The sequence below is a fragment of the Pleurodeles waltl genome, chromosome 6 (genome assembly GCF_031143425.1).
Source record: "Pleurodeles waltl isolate 20211129_DDA chromosome 6, aPleWal1.hap1.20221129, whole genome shotgun sequence".
NCBI lineage: Eukaryota > Metazoa > Chordata > Amphibia > Caudata > Salamandridae > Pleurodeles > Pleurodeles waltl.
The window spans coordinates 793,541,621-793,554,200 of record NC_090445.1 but is presented as its reverse complement, the minus strand read 5'-3'; positions in this window follow the sequence as shown (position 1 = coordinate 793,554,200).

Here is a 12,580-nt window from a genome sequence, read left to right as displayed (position 1 = left end):
GGCCTCCTTTGCCAGGGATTTTGTTGTGGCTTCCTTGTCCTGGGATTTAGGAGGGGCCTCCTTGGCCCTAGGTTTTGGAGGTGGCCCCATAGTTTTGCCAATCTGTTTGGGAGGGGGTGGCACTTTAGCCCTCTGTTTTTGGGGGGAGGAGTGTCCTTGGTGTGGGGGGCCAGCGTCGCACTCATGCCCCTTAGTGGCAGCTGGAGCCTTTGAGGGTGAAGCTGTTCAGACTGGGTGCTTGAGGTACTGGGTTGGGGTGGAGGGACCTTCCTCTTATGGGCAGGGCTGGGGGGGTAGTGGGTAAGGTCAAGGCATGCAAGGAAACACTTCTTAGGGCCAATGGGCCAATGGGGTGGGGTGTGGGAGGAGGGATGGGAGTGGAGGTAGAGGGAGTGATTGTAGGAGGAGGAGGTGTGCTGGACTTGGGTGCAGGTGCATGGACAGAGGGTGTGTGAGGTGGATGCCTGTTGGGGTCTGAGTGTGACCGTGTGTGTGTGTCTGGAGGGGGGCAGACAGTGGGGGAGGACAACCAGTACGTGTGGATGTGGTGTCTGCAAGTGTGGTGGGTGTGCTGCATGAGGTGGTGGTGGTGACTGCGCATGTGGTGTGTGGGGTGCATGTCTGCGGGTCTGCTATTCTGGTGACTGTGGGCAAGGCTGTGCAGGTGGCAGGTTCAGGGACTATTGATGCAGTGCATGCAGGTGTGAGCGAAGACATGACTGTGAGGGAGGAGGAGGAGGGGTAGACAATGGAGGCAGTGGATGATGTGTGTGCATCTGTGTGATGGCTGTGTGAGTGCTTGTGGAGTGAAGTGTGCTGCCTGTGTTTGTCTGTACAATTCTTGTGTGTTGTTTTGGGTGCATGCTTGTCAGAATGTGTGCGTGGGATGGGTTGGGGGTGAGGAGACTGGGACTGGGACTGGGTAGTGGTACCAGGAGGGGGGGCGGATGAAAAAGTGGCACTGGCTGGCCGTCAGTGAAGAGGCCATAGCCTGAACCGATCTCTGCAGAGCCGCCAACCCAGGGTGGGTGCCATCCAGGAAGGCATTGCATTGCTGCATCTGGGATGCCAGCCCCTGGATGGCATTCACTATGGTTGACTGCCCTACAGAGATGGATCTCAGGAGGTTAGTAGTCTTCTCACTGAGGGCAGCAGGGCTGACTGGATCAGGGCCTGAGGTGCCTGTGACAAATGAGAGCCCTACCGTCCTACATGAGCGGGCATGGGCAGCTCGGTGGGGGGGCTACTGGGAGGGCAGTGCTGGTACAGGGGTGGCGGTAGAACCTGTATCTGGGATGGTCCCAAAAGGGTCTGCCACTGCCAGGGAGCTCCCATCTGAGGATGAATCAGAGTCAGTGGTGCCACCTCCTGTCCCCGCTGTGGTGCTCCCCACGCCCTCTGTCTCACTGGTCCCCTTGGCGTCAGTGGACTCTGCCCTCTGGGCCCTGTGGGCTGCAGCTCCCTCACTTGCCGGTACCCCTGCTCCTTCACCAGATGATGCTAATGCACACACGGACAGGATGACCAAAGGTGAGAGGGGGGAGAGAGAAAGGTAGCACAGGGTCAATCTCAATACCAACAGCACAGATTGCAGACACATCACTGTCACACACTGAGACAGGATGGGCAGTATGGACCACACTGGCATACCACTGGCTAAGTACCACAGCAGGTAGGAGCCAAACACTGCCAGATACACACCAACTGTGACCAGGTAAGCCCTGTCTGAGAATGGAAGCTTGTTGGTCTGGAGGCCTATACAACTGCTCATACTGGGGTAGGACCCCATCCACGAGCCACTCCAACCCCTACGACATAAAGGCTGGGGCCCTTTCCCCTTTTGCACGAGCCATGGCAGGTTCCATACACAGGTCACAGCAGCACACACAGTGAAGATGTCATCCTGTGGAAAGTCAGGAATCAAGTGAAGTGGTAGAGACACCATCACCGCCGGCGTTGAATATCATTAGATCCCATTCTCCATAGAGAGCCCTGTTAGCCAATGAGTAATTGCACGTTGCTGCAGACCGCCTTCTGCCATGACGCGAACGCCAACAAAGTGAGATCACTTCCACCTGTCCATGAATACATGACAGGCGGGTGCCATTTTCTAATGCTGTTACACATGTACAGATTAATACGTTTGTCGTAGTTGAATGTACTCACCTACACAATTCCACTGTACAACATACAAGCATGCTCTGTGTACACTGCTGTAGTGTGTTGATGGTTCATGTTGTCACTCCTTTCTTACATTTAGCTCCCTTATGTACCAACCACTGTGGAGGAATAGGAGGAGGCACACACCGGTGTACACACCTCTTGTGGACTTGGCTACACTGGAGTACCGGCACATACTCACCTATCGTCTAGACAGGGCCACAAACACAGAGCTGTGTGAACAATTGGATCTGCTACCTGCTATTCATAGCACCACATCAATCCCCCCTCTTGGGCAAGTACTCTCAGTGCTCCATTTCCTGGCAACTAGTTCTTTCCAGGAGACAGTGGGCTTGGATGCAGGGACAGCCAATGTTCTCTAATGTGCTTGCAAGGGTTTTGTCTCCCTTGCTCAAACACATATGCAACCACATCGTATTCCCACAGGTTTATGATTTACCCACTGTGAGGGCTGTATTCTATGCAATGGGACACATACCACGTGTTATTGGGGCCATCGACGGGAGTCATAGCCCATGCCATTGTGCAGGGCTAATATGTGTCCCTTACTTCTTGCAGCTGATTCCGGCTACACAAACCTGTCATGGCTCATGACCCCTGTTAGGAATCCGAGAGTAGGGGCTGAAAATAGGTACAATGATGCTCATGGGCGTACCAAGAGGATTGTAGTAAAGGACCTTGGGGCTCCTGAAGGCTAGGTTCAGGTGCCTCCATCTGACAGGTGGATCCCTATGCTACTCCCCTGAGAAGGTCTACAAAATCTTTTTGGTGTGCTGCAATTTGCACAATTTGGCCCTCAGACAGCATTTACACTATCTGCAGGAGAAATGGGGGTGACAATGCAGCTGTGGACACTGAGAACAGTGAGGAAGAGGAAGAAGAGGAGGATGTGGACACATGTCACTCAGGTAAGAATGTTGAAATAAACATTTCTACATTTTAGTGTTGTACTCTGTGACTGCAGCATAATGCAAGTCATTCCCTTTGCATCCCACCTGACTGTCACCTATGCCTTCCCTTATTGCAGATGTTGTTGTTGTTCCAACAGTGTACTGCTGTGATGTGTACAGACTGCTGAGACACATTTGTTGGATGGATCAACGTGTTACTGGACATTTACACTGGATCATGCAGTTCATTACAGTTCATTACAATGTACATTACCTGTAGATAAAGCTCTATTACTCAAGTTGTGTCCAAGAGTGTTTATTGATAATTGTTCTACAATGGGAAGTGCAATAGAGTGGGTGATGGTTGGGAATAGTCCAGTGTAGTGGGCCAGTCTGTTTGTAGCACAGGTCCAGTGTCCAAGGGGCCAAAGGAAGGGGTGCAAAGGCTGTTCAAAGTGGACAAGGTGACACAGTGGCACACAAGGGGGAGATTCAGGAGGGGGTCATTTCCTGGCGTTGGTCCTTGTCTTGGCAAGTGTCTTTCTGGGTCGCAGGGAATGTTTGCGGGATGGTTCACCTTCTGCAAGGGGAGGGGTGCTGGTGGCCTTTGGGTCCTGTGGCAGGCCTCCTGTCCACTCGCTGCAGCAGATGTGGAGGGCTGGTCAGTAGATTGGCTAGTGGAATGGGCCCGCTGGTGTGGTGTGGTCCCTTATGATGTTGGCCATATCACCCAGCACCCCTGCAATAGAGTCCATGGTGGTGTTCAGGGCCTGCAGTTCTTTCTTGATCTCCTGGTGGTATTCCTCCTGCAGCCACTGGTTCTACTGCATGATGTCTATCACCTGACCCATCTTGTCCTGGGATTGTTGGTAAGCCCCCAGGCCATTAGTGAGTGCCTCCTGGACAGTTGGTTCCCTGGGCCTGTCCTCCCCCTGGCACACAGCTGTCCTCAGAGTGTCCTTGGCCCCCTGTGTCCCATGAATGGTGTACCCACTGCCACTGACCGCTGGACCCTGATTGTCTTGCCTCTGAGGTCTGGACTGGGGTCCCTGTACAGGTGGGCAGACTGCTGATTGACGGGCCCTGGGGACAGAGGTCTGGGGACATTGGGTGGCTGCTGTGGTGTTGGATACTAAGGGGGGAGGCTCTGTGGTGGACTTGGTGTGGGCTGGGGTAGGTGACTGATCAGTGGTCCCTTATGGGCCAGAGAGTTCATCCAGATCCAGAACTCCAGAGTTGCTGTCATCACTGGGGACATGAGGACTGTGTAGCCGTGGCACCTCATCGCCGCTGAGATTGGCTGGTGCTGGGGCACATGTGGGGATGTTAGTGGTGTATCATGCTACATGTCTGTGACATATTTTGCATCCCTATATTGTTGCTGTTGCCCTGCCACCTTTGTTTGTGTATGGTGATGTATTGTGGGATTGTTAGTTCTCCATGCTGTGCATGCATTTGTGGTGGATGAACATGCAGGGCTGAAAGTGATGTGCATGCAGTGGGTATGGCATACAGGGATTGGCATTTAGGTTTGTTAATTGTGGTGGGGCACTCTGTCGGGTGGAGTGGAGTGATGGGTATCAGGGTGAGGGGTAGTGGTGGTGGTGGCATGCAGATATGGGGGGGTGATAGGTAGTAAATGTCCACTCACCCGTGTCCAGTCCTCTAGCAACTCCAGTGAGTCCCTCGGGATGCAGGATTGCCAAGACTTTCTCCTCCCATGCTGTCAGCTGTGGGGGAGGAGATGGGGGTCCACCGCCAGTCTCTGGATAGCGAGCTGGTGTCTTGCTGCTATGGAATACACCTTCCCCCGTAGTTTGCTCCACTTCTACCTGATGTTGTCCCTTGTTCGTGGATGCTGTCCCATGGCGTTCACCCTGTCCATGATTGTGGTGGGTGTGTGTGAAGTTGTCTCTGTGATTTGCGTGGCTAGCTATTGCTGTCTTTTTGTGTTTGCAAAGAGTTGTGGGTGATGTGGGTGTGTGTGTTTTATAGTGCTGTTGGTGGGTGTATGTATTTGTGTCAGGTGCAGGTTTTTTGTTCTGACCAGTGTTTTCTTGTTTTGTCTTTGGCTGGCCATATCCACTGCAGCTGTGTTCACCGCCAATGGTTTACCATTGTTGAATGTCTGCTGTGGTGATTGGAGGGTCATTATTTGGAGGGCATAGTACTGGTGGCGTAACTGTATGGGTAGTAGTACCGACAGTTTATCACGTTCAGTGGGTCTGGCGGATTTGTGGTTGTGGCTGTTTTCTGTCGATTTTTTATGTATGTGTCATAATGTGGCAGATGGATGTCTGTCTCCGCGGCAGTATACTGGCGGCAGTCAGCACAGCGGTATTTGGTATTTACCACCAAGGTCATAATGAGGGCCTATGTTTCCGGCTGTATTTATTTTTAAAAGTGGAAAAATACAGATAAGTTGGCTTATTTTGAGTTACCTTCCATGCTGAAATTATTGACTAATAATAATTTAATGTGCTAAAACCTGACATGCATCAAAGTATGAGCACCTATTTATCCTTTAAATAAATGTGGAAATATACGAGTTATCACCTCATCTGTTCACAAAACACAAAATAGATATATGGTTAAATACCAATAAAATGGCAAAAAATAAATATGGATAAATACAGATGTAAATGTTAAAAAAAAAAATACCATAAAACTGGGAGCCCTAATAATAACTACTTACAGAGATCATATTAAATTCCTGTTTGTCTCGGTCAGCCTCTCTCATCCCTAGGAGAATAACGTTTAATTCCTTCATGCTATAACATAAAATATTGGCAGGTTCCATAATACTCATCCTATAGTCCACCGCTATGAGGAGGTTGTTAATATAGGCCAGTCAAGCGATCTCTTCTCTACCTTCAAGACACCATCAATCTAATATCAATCATTTAGGATATTCTGTGCCAACCTTACTCCATTTACTATGCCACATTAAAATGGGACTTATCTGGATTACAGCTTCAATGAACTGCATTCCAATTCCTCGTGCACAAAATAAGAAGAGGATGTCCTGGGGACATCAAGAAGCCTGGTCAAAAACAAATGTTCCTGTGCCTGTAGGGAAGAGCAATTTAACCATCCCCCCCAGAGGGGCCCTACAACTAATGCTAGATAAACATTTGCTCTTATAGAGGGTCAAAAGTTCTCTAATTGTTTTTTTTCTTCCTATTTTGGCAGAGAATAAGTTCATATTCCTGAGTTGCAGTTGTTAGCCGCAATGACCATTACTAAAAAATTGTATTCCAATATAGGAATTTTTTTTTGTGTCATCTAAGCACTCCCCATGGATATGACGAGTCCTCTTTTTCACTTTCCCTTTTCCACATACCATAATAAATGTTTTCTTTAAATTTATTTTCATATCTGTATTCTCCATGTAGGTGATAGAAGTGTCAATTAAATGCTGGAGTCCATTGACAGTTCTAAAAATCAACACTGCATCGTTGGCATATAGGGGAGAAGGTAAAGGGTGTTTACTACCCCTAGGAGCATCAGCATTTACCCTTTGCTGCGTCTTATCCACCCCATTAATATTCAGTTAAAATCAGGGGGCAAGGACACAGCCTTGCAGAATTCCTCATGTAACCTTAAAATGGGCGTACATTCCCCCCAGGACACGGGCAGTTAAACAGTCATGCATTTGTGATAGGAAAGTGGTAATTCCAATTGGTCCCCACATCTGAGTCAGGTTCTGCCACAACTTAGCATGATTCACCAAATAAAAGGCACTAGGTAAATCTGCAATACATAAATAAATATATCACTTTTTTGCTACTGTGTATTTACTAATGATAAGATGCAAATTAACACATTGTTCCATCGTACCAATATCCATCCTGAACCAATGTTGTGAGTCTGTGAGAATGTAGTTATCTGCCACCCATCATTCATCCTCTCCAAGAGGATCCTACCCTTTAATTTGACTGTAGAGTCCAGGAGGGATATTGGACGATAACAATGTTTATCTCCCCTGTCCCCCTTTTTAAGGTCGAGCCTGCGTCGCATGCGCTCGCGCATGCGTATCGCAGCGAGACGCTTTAGGTATTAGAATAGGGCTCGGAGCCCTGTCGAAATCACGTCAGTGTTTTTCATTGGTTCGTGGGTTTGCCTATTAAAATCTGCTTGCTTTCATTAGTCGAAGGCAAACATATGTCATGCCTTTTCCGGTGGCTAGCCCTCTTCGAGCGCATCGACCAAGTACAGAAAACATGCGAGGCTCGCTGTTTTCTGTCTGGCTCGTGGACTATTTTTTCTCTATTTTCCTAGCGTGATTTCGCTTGGCTGAAGTCGAGCGCTTTACACAGTTAATTGCACTTTTTCGGGTTACGTACATAAATGCACTTTTGCCGATAGGTGAAAAGTCGGGTTAGGAGTTTACAACGCTATCAGCTCTAACATGAGCAAAAGCGAGACCCTTTGCATTGCAAATGCTTGTTAAACATTGGTACAGTATTACTGTCTGTCCAAGAGGTGGGCACATGCACTCCAACTGTGCCATTGCAGATGTGTACTATTATAGGGGCCCATAAAGTGACATTAGATTTATAAGTGTCTGTTGTGACCCCATCAGGGCCAGGTGCCTATATTTAGCTGATTTATCTAAGGCACAAATCACCTCTTCTGGACTAATTGGTGTTAATTGTATAGGTCCTGTTAAATGTATTATGTCAGTGGGAAGCCCTATGCTATGATCGACAGGGTCAAAAATCCCACTGTATTGTTTTAACCAGTCTTACTGTTGAAGTAGGGACTCCAGCCTTGGGGCAGGTTAATCTCTGAGCAATGACTGATTCATGGTTTTCCAAATAAGGGTGCTATCTCTAGTATCAGCTGCCTGCTGTAGATCGGCCTACACCCTGTCTTACATCTCCTTTTTCCTCTTTATCAGGACTTCTTTGTAACTACGCTTCAGGGCAGAAATATCACCCCTATTTCTAGGGACAGCCTGCAATGCTTTTGTCGAATTTCAATGGGCACAGGTACAATTATGATCAAACCATCCATTCCCTTTTAATAGGTTTCAATTTGTATGCAATTGCTGCCGTTAGTTTACAGAAAGCTGCTATAATGACGTATGGGACAGTGTACATACAAGTCTGTACAGATTAAAAAGTATATATATTTTCCTTAATTACTTGGCCAAGCAAGAGGTACCATCAGCACTCTTCCACCTGAGACCAACACTATTATTACCCTCGGTTTCAATATGGTCTGCAAGTTGAGGCCCTTACAAGAGAAAGACTTAGGGCCTGATTATTACACTGGCGGTCCCACCATGGAACCGGCAACACCACAGGGAGGACACCACCGGCATGCTGGTGGCATCCCCACATTTGTATTACAATGTTCCCACCAGGCTGACCGGCAGGAACATTGTTTTACTGCGTGCCCACCGGTCAGCCCGGCGGGAACAGTGCTATGGTATTGGCCTCGGCTCCCTTAAGGGAGCCGAGACCAATCTCAGCACTACAGCACCCTCGGAATGGTCACTGTCTGCTAAACCAGTGCGCATTCCGATGGTGCTGGGCAGGGGTCCCCTGCACTGCCCGTGCCATGGGCATGGGCAGAGCAGAAGCTCCTCTGTGGCCCCCAGCACTGGCTTTCTGTCAGCCTTTCTGTGGCCGGATGACTGCAATGGAAAGGCTGGCAGAAAGCTGAGTTTAATCAGTATGTTGGCACTGAGTTCCGTGCTGGTGTGGTTGAGTGCAACTCAGACCACCGTCTACTGGTCGGGAACCATGTTCCTGGTGGTGACAGTGGTTAACTGGTGGGTCTGCCTACCAGGGTTGTAATATGGCCGTTGGACTGCCTGGAGTCCGGCGGTTCAACCGTCACCGCAAGTCTGGCAGTCCTCGTAATGAGGCCCTTAATTTTAAAAACCAGGAGCAAAGGTTGGTCCTCGCTAAAGGGACTCTGGTCGACCATAAAAGGTTCATCAGTTTTAGGCCATTTACAGATAACAAACCATAAGCAATAGTTGAATAATGACCTTTCCTCTAAAAAGTTGTAGTTGGAACCCTGTCTGGATTTTGAAGATGTTCTAACAATCCTATATTACATTTAACCATGACTTTATTGATCACTTCACCATATGGGTTGTGGAGGAAATGTGAGAATTCATCCCCACTTTCTCATACATATCTGCAGTTTATGGCCAGTTTACATTTAGTAGTATTAAAATCTCCAACTCTGATAACAATGTGATCCCCTTTAATATGTATTTGCAAAGGATTCCATCTCCTTTACTAAGTCAACAACAGCCCTGTTTTTAATGCTGTCAAAAATATTATTTAAAAAGTTGATCAAGATGATGTTCATACTTTTGTCAGTTTGAAGATGAAAGATCTGAAAAAAGGGTGAATCAGTATGGTACATTTAACTGGGGCAGTAGTTGACATTAACAATGCTAATCCACCCTTGGTCCTACCAACGCTAGAGAAAACGGCAGGGGTAATTATGGAAGTATAGCCTTCTACAGGAAAGTCCCCCACCACCCATTTCTCCTGCAAGTTAATAGATTAGTTGATTTTATAGTATTTATCCATTCTGGGTAATTTTGAATACCCACAATATTCCATGACCTGATAACAGGTTTGGCTGTCTTATTGCTTATAGGAGGTGACACTGGTCTTTCCCCTGGTGCTTCCTTTAAATTAAACAATATTGGACAATTCAAGCATAACAGACACCTGATCTCAGTCCTGCTCATCACAACTTGTAAGAGGTGAGCACCTATTAGAAACTGTGATAGAAAAGTGTATATTGGAGTTGAGGACAATGGGAATATTGTTGAGCCCTTATAGACATTTTTAAACAATGACTACATGGCTCAAACACATGACAAGTACTTTTGCAAGCAATTTGACATCCACAATAAGCATTAATACAGGCTGTATGAACCGGGATGCATTGTGTCTTTACCAGGCATTAAAGCGCCCCTCTCTGTGCCCCACATCCCCACAGTAGTCCAACTGGTGTCAAAATAGCTCTGCAATGTCAGTTGCATATCCAATTTATATTCAGGGTCTCCCCGGGACTCCAGCCGAAGCCTCCATAGGTGAATGCTCAGTTTCTGGCCCCCAGTCCACACTCCAACAAAAGGGGAGCATGGCCTGACAGAAAGCGCACCTGCTATCTCACTCCCTGAACATTTAGTACACCATCTGCAAACAACAGAAACCAGTCCAGTCAGCTATTGATTTAATGCATTGACGTGTAGCGGGAGAATTCCCTAGTAGATGGGTTATGTTGATTCCATATGTCCACGCATTGCAGTCTAATCATGATCCCCCCTCAGTCTTTATGCCGTATTTGGTTTTGTTCCCAGCCTGATGGGGTGCCTATACAGGCACCTGTCCATGATACAGTTAAAATCCCCCACTCAGACTATTGGCATTCCCACATATGGTAGGGGTTCAGGCTCCAGACACTCAAAAAAGTCACCATTGTCTGTATTAGGTGCATATATATTAAGGAAGTACAATTCCACACCATCCAGCATGGCATGCAGACAGAGGTATTGGGTGTAGTCTAAGGTAAGGAATCTGCGGCAGACGATTCTATCAGATATAAAAGTTCCTTATCTTTGGTAACACCATATGTGGTAGAGACTCTATCTAACCCCAGATTCCTTACCAATCCACCCATCTTCCTCTCTCTGAGACTGGATTTCTAGGGACAGGGCTGTTCCCCTTTCAGGGCCCTAGCTGTCCACACCAGTGGTCAGTGTTCTTTGCGGCTTCGCTCTCCTGTCTTGGAACATTGTGGAAAGAAACTGATGTCAGCATGCTGGGGTGGCGCCTATATAAGCACCATGCATGTCACTTCCAGTGCGACTGACGATGCCTCATGGCGCCAGACGATGCCACCTACCAGCGTGCAGGAGTACTGCTCATGAAAAGTTTCCAGATGCCTGAAGTCAGGGGATTATTCTAAGGTAAGGAATCTGCAGCTAGATAGTCTCTATACCATATAAGGCATTGACAAACGTAAGTAAGTTGTTCAACACTACCTATCAATTCTTCCAGTACAACCTAAATCTGTTTTTATAAAAATAGCGTTTATAATACTTGATTAAATTACACAGTGCACTTTGAATTTATTTAACATTTAGAAGGATAACTTTCTATTAATTAAATGACTTAAAATTAAATGAAAGCACATCCATTCAATCACTATTGACCTCATGACACACCACATGAAATGAAATACTGGGCTCTACACATCTCAAATAAAATAAAGTAAACCTAAAATATGCTAAATTGTCATAGAAATTTTTCATTACAAAAAATCTAACACAGAAACATTTTAAAATGTATTTAATAATATGTATTTGAATATAACAAAACTACCAACCAAAACCCCCAAAACAACCCTAAAAAAAATATCATAACAATACAGCTAACATGTAAAGAAAAATACATTTATATCTATACATGTAACAAAAGAGACATATCACGACATAGATAAAACTATTCTAAGTAACACAATATTTTGGTATACTATACTTTTAACAGAAATTTTGTTTACAACAAGAAAAAAATGATACAGTTATCTTTATATCCCAGGATATTTTTCAGTCACAATATTTTGACCAGCATATCATGATCAAAAATATGCTGGAGTCAAAACTTGTGGAACACACCTGAAAATACTATCTTTACACTTATATTCACAAAAGGTGCTAAGTTTACAACTGTTTCATTGATGTTCTCCTGTACTATTATGCAAGTCTTTAGATGAATTATACTGAAATGTAATTTAGTAACATTTTACAAATATAAGATCATACAATTGGCCATTGTGAATGTTCCTCTTTCCCAGATATGTGAAATGTACTCAGACCAAGACACAAAAGGGAAACACCAATTGATAGCTTACCTTAAAGGGATTATTCTCATACACAAGTTTGTTTCTGAGAAGAAATGGAAGAAAAGAAAAATGTGTAGGACCTTTTCAACATGTTTTGTATTTTGCATTGATATGGACTATCATAACCTAACCCAGAGCATTCCTATCTGAAAATATGTTCAAATGTAGTTCCAGTAACTCTTTTATCATTGATTTTATAAGCATGAATCAAGACGAATGGCATCTGATTTTTTTGGAGTGGATTCTTCTAATGTAACATTGGCGTAATAGCAGATCTTTGAGCATTTATGGAATTGGGATGCATGCATGTGGGATTGCAGTCAACAACCCATTGCACATAGGAAACAATGCACATTAAAAAGATAAACTCTGCCACGGAGACTTAAACAACATAATCTTCTGTAGAGGTATTGATGATTTTAAGTGCACTCCGTCATGATTGCCTATTGAAATTTTTTTTTTCAACCGGGGAACATTGCACTTCATAACTGTGCATATTGTGCATAGCGATATGATTTGTGAGAGAAACCTTTTGAATTGTGATGAAACCCGACAGCTCTCACCCTCTATGTGGAAAACATGTTGTTAGAAACAGTACCTTGTTGGCAGAGGTATGCACTCTG